Source organism: Cheilinus undulatus, linkage group 2, assembly GCF_018320785.1.
Source record: "Cheilinus undulatus linkage group 2, ASM1832078v1, whole genome shotgun sequence".
NCBI lineage: Eukaryota > Metazoa > Chordata > Actinopteri > Labriformes > Labridae > Cheilinus > Cheilinus undulatus.
In genome coordinates, this window is record NC_054866.1 from 44,472,573 (window position 1) to 44,487,086 (window position 14,514).

Here is a 14,514-nt window from a genome sequence, read left to right on the forward strand (position 1 = left end):
GATATCATATATATATCATACATGTCCTCCGTATCTGAAATATAAACTTAACTAACTTAACTTTTAGAATTGGCAAATCAGACTATGCCACACATGTTAGACTCTACTTCAGTGGCTTTGGCGTCAGCACACAGGCTCATTGTATGTTCTCATGCACTCAGAAAAATGGTTTCAAAAATCACAGGGTACTGATTGTAGCGTTGATGACTGTACCCGCGAAAGCAGCCTCACCGCCAAGACTTGAATGTCACGTCCAACGTTTCATGCCTACAGAAATCAACAATGACTTCTTTTCTCCTTTGTATTTCAGCTCCTGGGCTCAAGTTGAGAGTGTTAAAGAGGCCCTTGGAGCTCAGGTTCTCCTGCCAAATGCAGGAAGTCCATCATGCCTAATGGTGTGACCATAAATAGATCCCAATTCCAAGCTGATAACCTGCAGAGTGACATTTTATTCCTTTTTCACCCTGTTATTTAGGTTGGTGCCATGTACTGACATAAGAAGTTAACTTCAAAGGCTTCAGAGTGACTTTTAACAAAGCTCTGTATTTTAATGTATATTTATCGAGGTATACAATCACAGCAATGTATTCATTGCATGGTCCAGCTCTAGGAAGTGCACGCAAATACTCATCCATTTCCCACATGCAGCCATATTTCTAGTGCATGACTCCTTTGCCCTTGGTGAAAATGACTTCATGCATCACTTATACAGCGGTGCACATCTATATTCACTGCAACCTGCTTTTAATATTGAGGAACCTGAGAGTAAGCTGAGGAAGAGTTAAATTACTATTCCACACTTAACACTCAGAGCAACATTGTATTTCAATCAGAGGCGGACCAGGGGGAGGGAAGAAAATAGCCCCAGATGTCATGTCAGCCCAGCCCACTTTAAGAGATGAGAGAAGTCTAATTGTGCTGGCCTCCATGTGTCTGTGAGATTTAAATATCTATGGAGTGAAAAAGGACTGTGCAGCAGAGATAGGTGCAAAGAAGATACAAAATAGGACCGGGGCCTATTTTCTTCAAAGTGAGCATTTTTTAGCATATTCAAACAGAACAGTAGGTCGAAAATCCATTACAAAAGCCGTCATGTCAAAAGTATCGTAATAGACAAAGCCTGCCTCACACTCCTGGGAGTGGCTGCCGTCGCTCCTGCTGCTGATAGTATTGAAAACCAGTTTGAAGTGCAGCACTTTTACTAAAATGTGACAAATTCCTGACAGAAGAACACTCAGCTCTCAGCTCTGTTAGAGTCGAGTGGAAAAACTAGTCCATTTATCCATTTTCTTTGTTACCTATGGTCCGACATCAGTGGATTTATTGTGGGGCAGAATCCAAAAACAAAATTTGTGGATTTGAAATTGTACATTGCTATCCCTCAAACTTGCACCCTTTTTTTTTACTATTAAAAATAAATAATATGAGGGTATCCAGACTGCCTACATCAATGTGACTGATTTGATTATAGTAATTAATGAGGCCTGGCGTAGTTGCTCAAGAATTAATGGATAATGACAGACAGTGACAGTTCCCCTCAGGAAATATGAAAGAAGTCCACTTAGAATCAACTCACATTAAAATAAGGATAAGCTGTGAGAATTTCTCCCAGGAAATTAAGGTAAAGATCTATCATTATTCATAAAAAAGCAATAGGAACCCTATCAGGATCTATGGTTTGTATATGGGGAGTGTTTTATCGTGGTTAACAAAATGTCATTTATCTATACAGCATTTTATCCAGAGCAGAACTAAGGCGGGGTAAAAATCAGCACTGGCATTTCAGCCAAGACCCTCCAACAAGAAAACTTGACAAACCACTGCTGTTAGGCACTGGACACAAATATAAAATGCTTTACATTCAAAACAATTGAATCACTGAGTAAAAAAGAAGCTGCCAAGCCAAGACTTCATCAAAATACTTGGTTACATTATGTGTAGACATTGGAGATGCAATGGTATTGTTAATATTGTGGTATCCGAAGCATGTCAGGACATGTCATTACATGTAAGAGTTTTAAACAATAGGTGTTCAGGGAATAAATTTTGGTTTGTACTGGCGCGGAGTAAAGGGAAGTGGGAACTACAGTTGCCACCGCTCGTTGGATTGAGCTAACAGTGCAGGAATGGTGGATGATACGAGTGGCGAGGGAGAATCAAGTGCAGAGTTTTAGTTTGTGGAGGCTCCAGAGACATTTAAATCTTACATGTGGACTTATTTGGGTTTCTCAGTGCCAAGAATTGAGAAAAGAGAAAAGGTGGCAAACAAACAAAAAACAATATGAAGGCACTGTCTGACTGAAACAACACATTTGATGGGGAATACCAGTAACATGAGGAGCCACTTGGCTATCTGGCTTGGCCGAAAGACTCTTTAGGCAGCGTTCACAACCCGGTATTGATATTGGTACTGGCAAAAAAAATGTTTGATCATATTTTCATCCCATATATCAGCAAAAATAAAATATTGTACATCCCTAATCATTTCCATAAGTGTTATTTTAAGTAGTTTCAGTATATTCATTAATTAAACAAGGCTGTTTTATGTGATGTACTCTTGTTGACTTTGTTTAATTTTGAAATGTTTGCATGTTTTTTTTTTAACCATTTGTATTATATGTTTTTACATCTGCCCAGGATCCACAGATGTAAGTTAGCTTTATTGCTAACTCTGGCTCAGCAGTTGTGTTGTGCATAACCCCTGTCAAATAAATGTAGCTTAGCATTAGGTCATGCATAAGTCTTACACCCAGCTGTGATAAACTGAGGGACAGCTGAACCTGATTATCACCTTTCACAACCAGTCACAGCTCTTTTCTCTTAACACTGCAGTCCTTTCAAATATGGCATACTCCTCACTAAACCCTGCTTGCATCAATGCTAATGCACCTCACTGCTGCTATTAAAGCTTCCCCTCCACCCCAGCCTCCTCCTTTATAGTATAAAGCTTCACTGCCGAGTAAAACTGTACATCCATTTTGTAATAAATGGTTAAATGTATGACGAGAGTGTTCCCGACTGAAACTTAATAAACTAAATTAAACTAAACCAAACCTATTCAGGTTTCAAGTAATTCATATCTCTATTTACAACCCAAGCACCAAAAGATCTCATATATACTGTGCCTTATTTTTCCAGAGAACTCCTCTTATAACATCATACACTGTGTTTCTGTTTTATTGTTTTTTTATCTTGAATTTCACCAGTTTGTCTTGTTATTTCACTGTTTTAATAAAGTCATAGGTTCAGCAAACACAGTGGCATAAGAAATTAAAAGCATATGTATGTTGCTACATGGGTGAACTAGATAAATCATCTTCATTTATCTCAGGTCTGTGATCAAATACAACACAATAACTTAGTGTCAAAGTGTCACTATCAACTTGATTAGCAAAAATAGGCATCTTTTTAACGATTTAATAGGTATGAGGATAATATTTTATACAAACTCACGTCGCTAAATATTTCATGCCAATTGTTGCCAATTTGGGAAATGCCCGATGGAAGTAGGTGCTAGATCAGCCACAAGCAACTGATCTTATTCCAAAAAGTAACCCATATAATGTTTTACTCACCAATAACTCACATCATCTCAGAGTTACAGCTAAATTCGCTGTTAAGTTTGCAAACTAGAACTGCATGACTGGACAGAAATACTACATATGGGTGTGGGCCATGTGAGAATGCAATTAAAGGTGTGTAGGATATGAAGTAAGAATATTTTAACGGCAGTAAAAGAGAGAGATATACACTCCACACCCTTGAATGGTCTTCCAATCACAAGCAGCCGTTTCAGTGGAATATGTGCAGAGTTAAAGCTGCCATCCTATCAAACTAGAAATGGATTTACAGTATGCTAATGTGAAAACAGCATGACTGCGATTTCATCTTTGTCCAATAGAAACTGTGTGGAGACATAATCATTTTTTAAAGGTTAATGACTTGCACTTTAAAAATTAGCATTTTATTTTGTTTGATTGACAGTGAAAACACGAAACACAATGCCCCAAAGGGGCTTTCACTTCCTGTAACATTGTTCAGATACACAGTGTTCTTAATTGGAGGCTTAATTAATGAGACTTTATTAGTCAAAAACATGTGGTGGCTTAATTGTTTTTGCATTAGGAAATGTGTCAAAAAAGCTAATCAAGAGAAAACAAAAGTAGCCACGGTCAGATACAGTATTTTTTTCTACATATGAGCATGGAATGCCGAGGTGGAAAAATCAATCCAGGAATAAAAACCCTCAGTCCTCAGAGAGAAAGAGACCAATTTTTCAGGGAGGCAATTATTTTGCAAAGTAGTAAGAGGAGAGGAGTGAATGAGGTAGCAGAGAGAGATACAAATAATGAACAAGCAGAGCAAATTTTGTCACCCAAGGTACCATGAAACCAGTCCTCAGATAAAAAAAAAATCAATGGACAGAATGGACTCAACTGAAACAAATTAACTGCAAAAGCCACTAAAGTCCTGTTTATAAAGCTGATGAAGCAGCTGAAGTCTTCATCTGAAACTGTTAGCTTTCCACATTGGCTTCTTTTCTAATGAAATGCTTGGAAAAGCTTAGTTCAAGCTTCAGAGGACACATCTGTTCTTATATAATCTTTGTGTTATGTAAAGTTCCCACATATTCACTGCATGAAAGCTCAGCTTAATAAAGAAAATACATGATGATACTCACCATTATATGAATAGCTTATGGTTATGATCTTTGTAGTGTCAGAGCTAGGGCAAGGCAGGAGTAACAGGGTGTCCAGTATTATTAAATTAAATGAACCCATACCTGGTCCAGTGAAGGCAGTAAGTTTTCCCACTGAGGGACATGAGGGGCATTACTATGTAAAGCACAACAGCAGAATATTTTGTCTATCATACAGGCCCCTTCAGACACCCACACCAAGAGAAACCAGCTGCCTTTATTCCCTCCCAGCTGCAGATAATTATGTAATTAAATGGACAAGACCACAGAGGTGGGAGTGTGAGTATATAACACAATGCGTATTTACATGAAACAACCTGACATACCAGTACAGAGAATGAGTTTTAACATAATATGATTTTTCTACCAATGCATTAAACATATGTAATAAAACAGTTAAATCAACATTTTTGGGCCTATCAACCCCCACTTTACCTCTTCTGTCTAAAAGGTGTATTCCTGGGCTGTATGAGCAGCTGTTGGGGCTTCCCTCACCTTTTTTGGACTGTACCCCCCTCCAAAGAGGCAACAAGGAAGCAGTGAGTACTACTTCTGTTTTAAAGGGCTGTCGAGTTTTCTTTCATTCGGATGAACCAAAAATAAGACACATAAAACACTGATGAAAATGCTCAGTGAAAATGTACTGATTGTTCAACCTACGTACCATAAATTCGTACAAAAGCTACATGCATGTGCTACCTGCTGTTTTGTGGCAACAAGGAATCCTTTTAGGAGGAGGAGCACCTCACTCCTGAGGTGAGCAAATTAAAGTTGCAATCAAACCCTAAATTAGTCTGAAAATAAGAAAGGATTAATAAAACTAGATAATTAAATTTCTGAGTAACTTGTGCTGTTAATGCTCAATAATAATGTAGTAATAATCAAATGCTGCAAAAATAATCTTATCCATAATAACTGAGTGATAAAGCCAATACCTTCTATGAGTATCCCTGAACTACCTTATTTGTTAAATGGGTATGTTGTTTGCAGAGAAAAGGCTGAAATAAATAACAAATGTAAATTTTCAATGTGATACCGATGTGTACAATAACATACATTATAGTTCTTAACGATTGTATTGATATTAATGACAGTGTCAACCAAACATTAGACACTGAAACTAAGCAGTGAAAAGACAATATGAGGCTGATCAGAGACGACTTTTACAGTCTAACCCAGTGTTACTTAACCCTGCTCAACCAAAGGGCCAAACTGTTGAAAAATAACTTTGCAAGAGCCACAATCTAAGGCTGAACCCCAGTTCTCCCCTTAACCCTCAATCTTAACCCTCAGTCTCAAAATGTGCGTTCCCGCCAAGTGCAAGGGCTGTCCCAATTCTCCCGAGAGTTGAGTTGAGGAGCGAGTTTGAGGGCTTTATTGCCCTCAATTTTAAGATGTTCCTGGAGCTCCCTTGGTATTGAGAGTTATCACTCAAATAAAGATGGCGGCAAATGTGGGGAAGAAATTGAGCTACAAATGTAAATATCTTTGTTAATAGAGAGTTAAAAATTACGAAAACCACTCCAATATCTTAGTTTGATGTTATTTTATGGATTATTTGCCTTTTTGTAGCATAACATTTACTTTTATTTTTAAGATCATAAGCCGGTAACCGTGCCATCTTGTTCTTCTCCTTCCTCTGAATTGACAGACTACGTAGTTTTGGCACATTACTGCCTTCTACAGTCTGAAATTGTAACTGCTATTGAGGGGTGTCCCATTTCTAAGTTATGAGATGGCCCTAATACTTGGTTTTGAGGGGTGAGTTAAGACCGAGGGTTGAGCTTGAGGGCAAGACTGAGGGTTAAGGGAACTGGAATTCAGCATAAGTGGTGAGAAAGTGTCGAAAATGGCTTAAAGTGGCAATAAAAAGTTACAGCTGGCAAAAAAGGTTAAAGAAAAATGACACAAAAGTGGCCAAAAAAATGGGGGCAAAGGGGTAAAATAGGCAGAAAATGGCAAAACTGGGTGAAAAGTGACAATGGACGAAATTTAGCTATTGTGCTAATTCAAGCATATTTACACTGAGATGTTTGCAAAAATATTGATTGATGTGCACTGTCCTAATCAAATAAATAAATAAATAAATAAATAAAAGTGACAAAAATGGTGAGAAAAAGTGGCAGAAATGGGTAAGAAGTGACAAAAAAAAATAGTTTCAGGTGGCAATAATGGCCAAAAAGCAGCAAAAAGGTGGCAAAAATGGGACAAAGTGACATGGAATGGCAAGAGGCACCTTAAATGGGCAAAAAGTGGCAAAAAGGGGAAAAAAAAGCAACTCTCAAAAAGCAGGATAAAAGAGGCAAAAACTGGAGAAAAGGGCAAAAATGCAATTAAAGTGGCAAAAATTGGCAGATGGTGGCAAAAATGGGCTAAGAGCAGCAAAAATGAATTAAAAGGAGCAAAAAGGGTAAAAAGGGGCAAAATTGCAAATAAGCCAATGGAAATGCACAGACAAAAAATAAAGGTTGACAATCGAGTTTGACAAGTAAAGCCTACTGTAGAAGTGTGGGAAACCAACTGAATAAAGTGACTTGCAATGGATAATTTCTAATGTCAAAGGTTTTTGGGGGAATAATATTTCAAATTTAAACATAAAAGAGGCACAAATCTTCACAACAGAACCACATGTGACTCAAGAGCCACATATTGAGTATCACTGGTCTAACCTATTTGTCTTCCTCATCCCATATAAAACTGATTACATTAGACGAACATATTCATAAAAGTTTCAGAATAAATCAAATAACTGAGGTAACTGTCAAGTACTAGTAGATAAATTGAAGTAAAATGTTTTTTGTGCATGCGTATGATGGTGGTTCTTTCCACTGGACACCACTGCAAGTAAAATTCAGACTTGTGGGAAACATTGGACACCAACATCACTACTAGTACAGGTATTCATATTCAGACCTGCTGTCCTTAGAAAACACTTTAACGTTTAAATAATGAGGATAAACAAAGGAGAAGACTTGAGCTGACATAGTCTGCTGGTTCTGCCTGAAACTTCAAAATCTACATTGGATATATTGCTTGTCAATGTTGGCAGGAATTTTCAAATCTGCTGATACATTTAATCACATTTTTAAGCTAATATCAGAAAATGATTAAAATATTATGTGCCTCAGTTTTCCACCAAGAAGAGCTTTCAATAGTACTTTGCTCTTCTTTAAAAAAGAAAAAAAGAAAAAAGAAATGTCCTGTTCTGATAAAACTGTGATTGACTGGCAACCAGTCCAGAGTGTTCCCCGTCTCTAGCCCTATGACAGCTGGGATAGGCTCCAGTCCTACTGGACCCTGACTAGGGCTGGGCAATTAACAGCAAATTAGATAAAATCACAATATGGCCTGCTACAATTTACAAATCACAGAAGTTGCAATATTTCTTTTACTTTAAATTGGTCAAAATAGCAGTTTAATACATTCATTTTTGCAGCAGCCAAGAGTTTATGCACATTATGCAAACATCCAAGTGTCATTTAAAAAAAATGGTTTACAAAAATTTTCCTTTTTTGTGTTTTATGTATGTTTTGTCTTAATAAAAAAGAGTGACATAAAAATGATAACCCCTTTCAATAAAGTAATTCTTAATACATTTGCAATATGATTAAAAATAAGTAGTTTATTCTATCTAATATTGATAAGCTTAGCATTAGCTCACTGAAGTCATACCTCCAGCTGCGGTCAGTTTATGGCCAGCTTCACCTCCTCCACCCCAGCCGCCTCCTTTATAGCTTAAAGCTTATTGCACTCTCATATTCAGATTCATGCTACTGTGGATTAATTGCCTCTGGAATTCATTGTTTTCAATAAACATTGTCATTTATGTATCCATCTATATGAGGGTTTTTAGCCATGTGCTTCCTGGAAAGTCAGAGCATGCTTGACTAGCCCTAGGAGCAGCTTTAGAGCAGAGCCTTCTCCAACAAATAGGCAAAATGTATGCTTAGTCTTCCTGACTGAAAGTATGTTATAATAGAGAATGATTTATTGCTTGAATTTGTTCAAAAACACACAAGTTGAGGAACCTAATTATAACTGCATATTAAATTGTAATCGCAACATCAGGGAAAAAAAATTGCAATTTGGTTATTTTTGCAAATCGCTCAGCCATAACCCTGAAAGGGGATAAGTGGTGTAGAAAATGGATGGGTGGACGTATGATAAATCTGCCACTGTAGCCACATTCATACTCATCTCTTCTACAGCCACCATGGTTGATAAGCTTGGTCTGTTCATTCTCTTACCATGGACAAACATTTCAGCTTGAAGATTTGCAAGATGGATCTGCCTAGTGGAATCTGGCTATTCCTTCTACTCCAGAAGGTTACAGTGAATCCGGAAAGTTTTCACATCGCTTCGCTTTTTCCACATTTTGTTATGTTACAGCCTCATTCCAAAATGGAATAAATTCATTTTTTTCCTCAAAATTCTACATATAACACCCCATAATGACAATGTGAAAAAAGTTTTTTTGAAATTTTTGCAAAATTATTAAAAATAAAAAACTAAGACACCACATGTACATAAGTATTCACAGCCTTTGCCACGAAGCTCAAACTTGAGCTCAGGTGCGTCCTGTTTCCACTGATCATCCTTGAGATGTTCCTACAGCTTAACTGGAGTCCACCTGTGGTAAACTCAGTTGATTGGACGTGATTTGGAAAAGCACACACCTGTCTATATAAGGTCCCACAGGTGACAGTGCATGTCAGAGCACAAACCAAGCATGAAGTCAAAGGCATTGTCTGTAGACCTCCGAGACAGGATTGTCTCGAGGCACAAATCTTGGGAAGGGTACAGAAAAATTTCTGCTGCTTTGAAGGTCCCAATGAGCACAGTGGCCTCCATCATTCGTAAATGGAAGAAGTTCAAAACCACCAGGACTCTTCCTTGAGCTGCCCCCCCGTCTAAACTGAGAGATCGGGGGAGAAGGGCTTAGTCAGGGGGGTGTCCAACCCAATGGTCACTCTGTCAGAGCTCCAGCAGTCCTCTGTGGAGAGAGGAGAACCTTCCAGAAGGTCAACCATCTCTTCAGGAATCCACCAATCAGGCCTATATGGTAGAGTGGCCAGACGGAAGCCACTCCTTAGTAAAAGGCACATGGCAGCCCTCCCGGAGTTGGCCAAAAGGCACCTGAAGGACTCTCAGACCATGAGAAAGACAATTTTCTGGTCTGATGAGACAAAGATTGAACTCTTTGGCGTGAATATCAGGCGTCATGTTTGGAGGAGACCAGGAGCCGCTCATCAGCTGGCCAATACCATCCCTACAGTGAAGCATGGTGGTGGCAGTATCATGCTGTGGGGATTTTTTTCAGCGCCAGGATCTGGGGGACTAGTCAGGATTGAGGGAAAGATGAATGCAGCAATGTACAGAGACATCCTGGTGGAAAACCTGCTCCAGAGCGCTTTTGACCTCAGACTGGGTCGATGGTTCATCTTTAAACAGGACAACGACCCTAAGCACACAGCCAAGATATCAAAGGAGTGGCTTCAGGATAACTCTGTGAATGTCCTTCAGCGGCCCAGCCAGAGCCCAGACTTGAATCCGATCGAACATTTCAGGGGAGATCTGAAAATGGCTGTGCACCGACGCTTCCCATCCAACCTGATGGAGCTTGAGAGGTGCTGCAAAGAGGAATGGGCGAAACTGCCCAAAGCAAGGTGTGCCAAGCTTGTGGTATCATACTCAAAAAGACTTGAGGCTGTAATCGCAGCTAAAGGTGCATCAACACAGTACTGAGCAAAGGCTGTGAATACTTATGTACATGTGATGTTTTAGTTTTTTATTTTTGATAAATTTGCAAATTTAAAAACAAACCTTTTTCCTGTTTTCATTATGGGGTGTTATGTGTAGAATTTTGGGGGAAAAAATGAATTTATTCCATTTTGGAATGAGGCTGTAACATAACAAAATGTGGAAAAAGTGAAGTGTTGTGAATACTTTCCGGATGTACTGTATGTAGAATCCACAGTGCACCCACGCTGCACTGATCTACCAGGAAGGAGGGTGCAGAGAAAAAAGGCCAGCAACAAGTAAGCAGTACTTAAAAAGGCTGTGAATGAAATTTCCATTAAAGAAAGTGCATACTTCAATTAAAAAAAAACTAATGAGTAAAATAAAAAAATGAAGATTGTGAATCAGTTCAGAACCTTAGGAATCAATCATTTAAATTCTAGCATGAATCAGTTTTTCCCCACATCTCCCACTCAGATACCTTAATGCTTGTGGTTATGATTTTTCCATAAAGTTTCCATTTCTTTATTCTGTTTGTGTCAAACCATATCACCTGCTGTAGTAGCCATGGCCTTTACAATTATCTCACATGAAGCAGACAGACACCCAACAGAGAGGAGACCTTTTCAGAAAACTCCCAAGTGCTTGTGTTGGTCTGAAAAGCTTTCAATAGTCATTGCACTCTATAGTTACACTGAAATTGAGTTTTTTTCTTGTTATTATCTTTGAATGAGTCATTCTGCAATCTGATTGACTTTGACTGACAAAATATTTTACACCTAGTTTAGTCCACATCATGTTATTGTATTTAAAATTTGAAACGCTAATCAGAAAAAGAGTTTCTTTATACTGTAAGAAAAGTGAAGCACAGTATGTGACAGCCAGATAATGAGGGTGTCTTTCATTTTCCCTTGAGAAAAATACATTTTACTCCACCAGGCTTTTATCTGCACAAGGCCGAGGAGTGAAGTTGTCTGGACTGCAATTTACTTAATTTAGGGCATATTCACCACGCTATTATCAACTGCTTTATGCTTCATGAAGCAACAAGACCTTAAAAGGGTATATTAAGTTGGATGTTGACTCACCGTTTAGCCCTGTGAGTCTAGCAAGAACCTTTTACCACATAGAAGACATGAAACCACAGACAAGATGGACATGGAGTAGAAAATCATGAGCAAGGTTGGTAGATCAAGTCCTTTACAAGCGATGCTACTGCCTTGCAAGTAGCAAGGAATACTTAACAGAAAGTCCACTTTTAACAGCTGTTCTCCTCCATCATACACAACTCACATGTAAAAAGAAAACTATGACTTAATGTTAAGTAAAGTCATCTTGTAAGGAACAGTTTTTAATGAACAGAGTCCTAAATGAAGAAGAAGCACGTTGTGTGGGTGGGTTGAGCTGAGGAGTGCTTCAAGGGTTGGGAGTAGGGGGGTTAGATTTCAGCATATGAGAGCCAGTGGCTGTTGTGGTCCATCACAAGTGAGGAGCACAAAGCATGAAAGAGATACAGCAACAGAACTCCACACTCCCTGATGTAGCAGTCTTTGATGTAACATCCAGTGTTTCACAAACAGGATCTAATCTGTCATGGCAGCTGCTGTAAGAGGAAACCCCCCATTACAACTAGGGATGGAGACCATTAAATGATCGTTGATCATGATACTGTTATTGCTACCGTTATCGATCCTTGTCCATTGTTTGTTGGAAAGAAAAAAAAAAAACAACTTTTTTTGAAGAAGCTGAGCACAGCTTGAACTAAAAAGTTCATGATTCCATCTGCTACATCTGTTTTACATTGCTGAAATAACAAATTCATCTTTAAGACTGTAATTATCTACATTTCTTGTCACAAAACAGAATTTCCAATTTCATAGCATGTTAGTTGAACACTAACCTTGCAAAGCAGATGGATTTACCAGACTCCATGTCTGTCATCAGGAAAATCCATCTTGCAAAACTCTAATCTACAAAGTTACAGACCTGAAAACAGTCTGGATGAGTCAAAGTCATATGAGGAAAGTGAGGCAGAGACAATGGAGCAATTAACTCAAATATATGGCAGTTTAATCATCAATGCATCACATTTCTTTATAAAATAAGAGCAAAGAGCCACTCTGAAAGCTTTTCATGACTGAAAAGATGTTTTTTTCTCTTCTCTCAACCTGCTTGGGCATGAGTTTGTAATAGTTTAGGGTGGGGTAAAGTTGTACCACAGGCTGGTGTATGCAATGGCAGTTACCACTGTAGCTTTTAGCTTGGATGTAGCTGTAGAGAAGTGGCAGCTTAATCAGACTACGACTACATTTTTTTATTATAACAAGAGCAAAGAGCTGGCTTCAGCATGAGTATTATCCACCAACAAGCCCCGCTTTCATGAACTACGGCAGCACTAGCCTGTACAGCTCAGGTTACTACTGTAGCTGCACGTCAGCTACCTCATTTTGTCACTGTCCTAACGAATGTAACAGAAAGAGTGTTCATCCAATCACCTTTAAGAAATGTTTTTAAAACAAAATTCTTTGTATTGTAAGTTTTGAATGTGAAATATATCCATGCTATGATATGATATATGATGCAGTCTCTCTGGTATGTCAAGCTTTTTGATCGCATCTTAAAACTGTATTTACATTTACCCATTTTTACAGAACTGACCTTGAACACATTATAAGATAACTGTCCGCTCATTAATTCTACTGATTAATAATTAATCACCACACATTTCGAAATTGGATTGATATTTCTAACTTATGGGACCTTCTACAGAGTTTGGGAGCACTTTTCAGTGCTGATCAGAGCAGATGAAGAAGAAAATTGTCCTGTAGCCACTGAAGTCAGTGTTATGATTGACTGCATGCTACTCCCAGTGCAGCTGGAGTCTTTTTTTTCTTTTTTAAAGCTGGCAGCTGAAGGTACCACATTTTGGTTGAATTTGATGCAAAGTGCTGATATTCTTTGAGATTGTGTTTCTCCCTGAAAGAAATGTTTGCAACAGTGAAAAGATAAAATAATGTTACATCACAGAACCCACGAGACTCAACAGTGGTATCGATAAGCTGAAACATTATTGATACCAGGTTTAAAAAAAACAACACAAAACCGGTTTTAACACACTCAGGTTTAAATCTTCATTACTATCATGTTAGCTGTTACCAATCTCTCTGCTGTAAAAAAAAAAAACAAAACAGAAATAATAATCAGTCTTGTCACTGTTGGTCTCATTTGCTTTTTGGGTCATTTGGAGACATCACATTCAATTTCAGATCTTGTCATAACCAGCTAAAAGCTCATCACATCAGCTTAAAGCAGTGTACCTTAAGTTTCTAAACTGAATTATTAAAATGTACCTATATTAGAGATCAGAAGATCTTTGCTTTCAAGGATTTTTTGGAGTATAGCATTTTAACAAAGGCACAGGTTTGATATTTTTCAGCATGGATAAGAGTTTACATAAGCAGTGAGCTGGTATAGCCGATATTTCTCCTAATTTCTCCCACACATCCCCACGCCTCTCCAAAAATCCTTTTCACTTACTCCATGGGGAGGCGAGATTTACACTTTAAAGACGACTGATTAAAATGCTCTTGATTAGAATATAACAAGCCTCTAAGTGCTCATGCAGATAAAAGTACAGTCTGTTTTTCCTTTTGGTATGGATTTATAAAATAATACATCTACAGTGGAGCATATACAGCATTATATAGAGGCTTTACCCTGCCCTTTACCTGTAAACAAAGATGTGGCTCACTGAAAAGCTTTGCAGCTTGTTTGTGCTGTGCTGTTGCTTCTTATCTTGTCCATGCAAGCACAAACTGTTACTACCCAGTGGTGCTGGCTGCAGCAGTGTACAACAAATTGGGTATCAAGGTTGTGAATAGAAACACCTATTTACTCTAGAAACCTCAGACTATAATTGTAGAAGAATAAATCATTTTAACACATTTGCTTACAAAACAGCTTGTGCAAAAATAATTACTGCATTTAGAAATTACTGTAAAGTTAAAGGGACAAGGTGGAATGAATCACTGAAGAATGCACAGCATGGTCAACAGAAAGAAAGCGATGAAAATAAA

At 38.2% G+C, this 14,514-nt stretch overlaps 1 protein-coding gene across 4 annotated transcripts in view; it reads right to left on the reverse strand.

The window, feature by feature from the left end:
* The window catches only part of cntn5 (contactin 5), a 244,915-nt gene that overhangs the window by 157,407 nt on the left and 72,994 nt on the right, over positions 1–14,514 (reverse strand). The window lies entirely within an intron of this gene.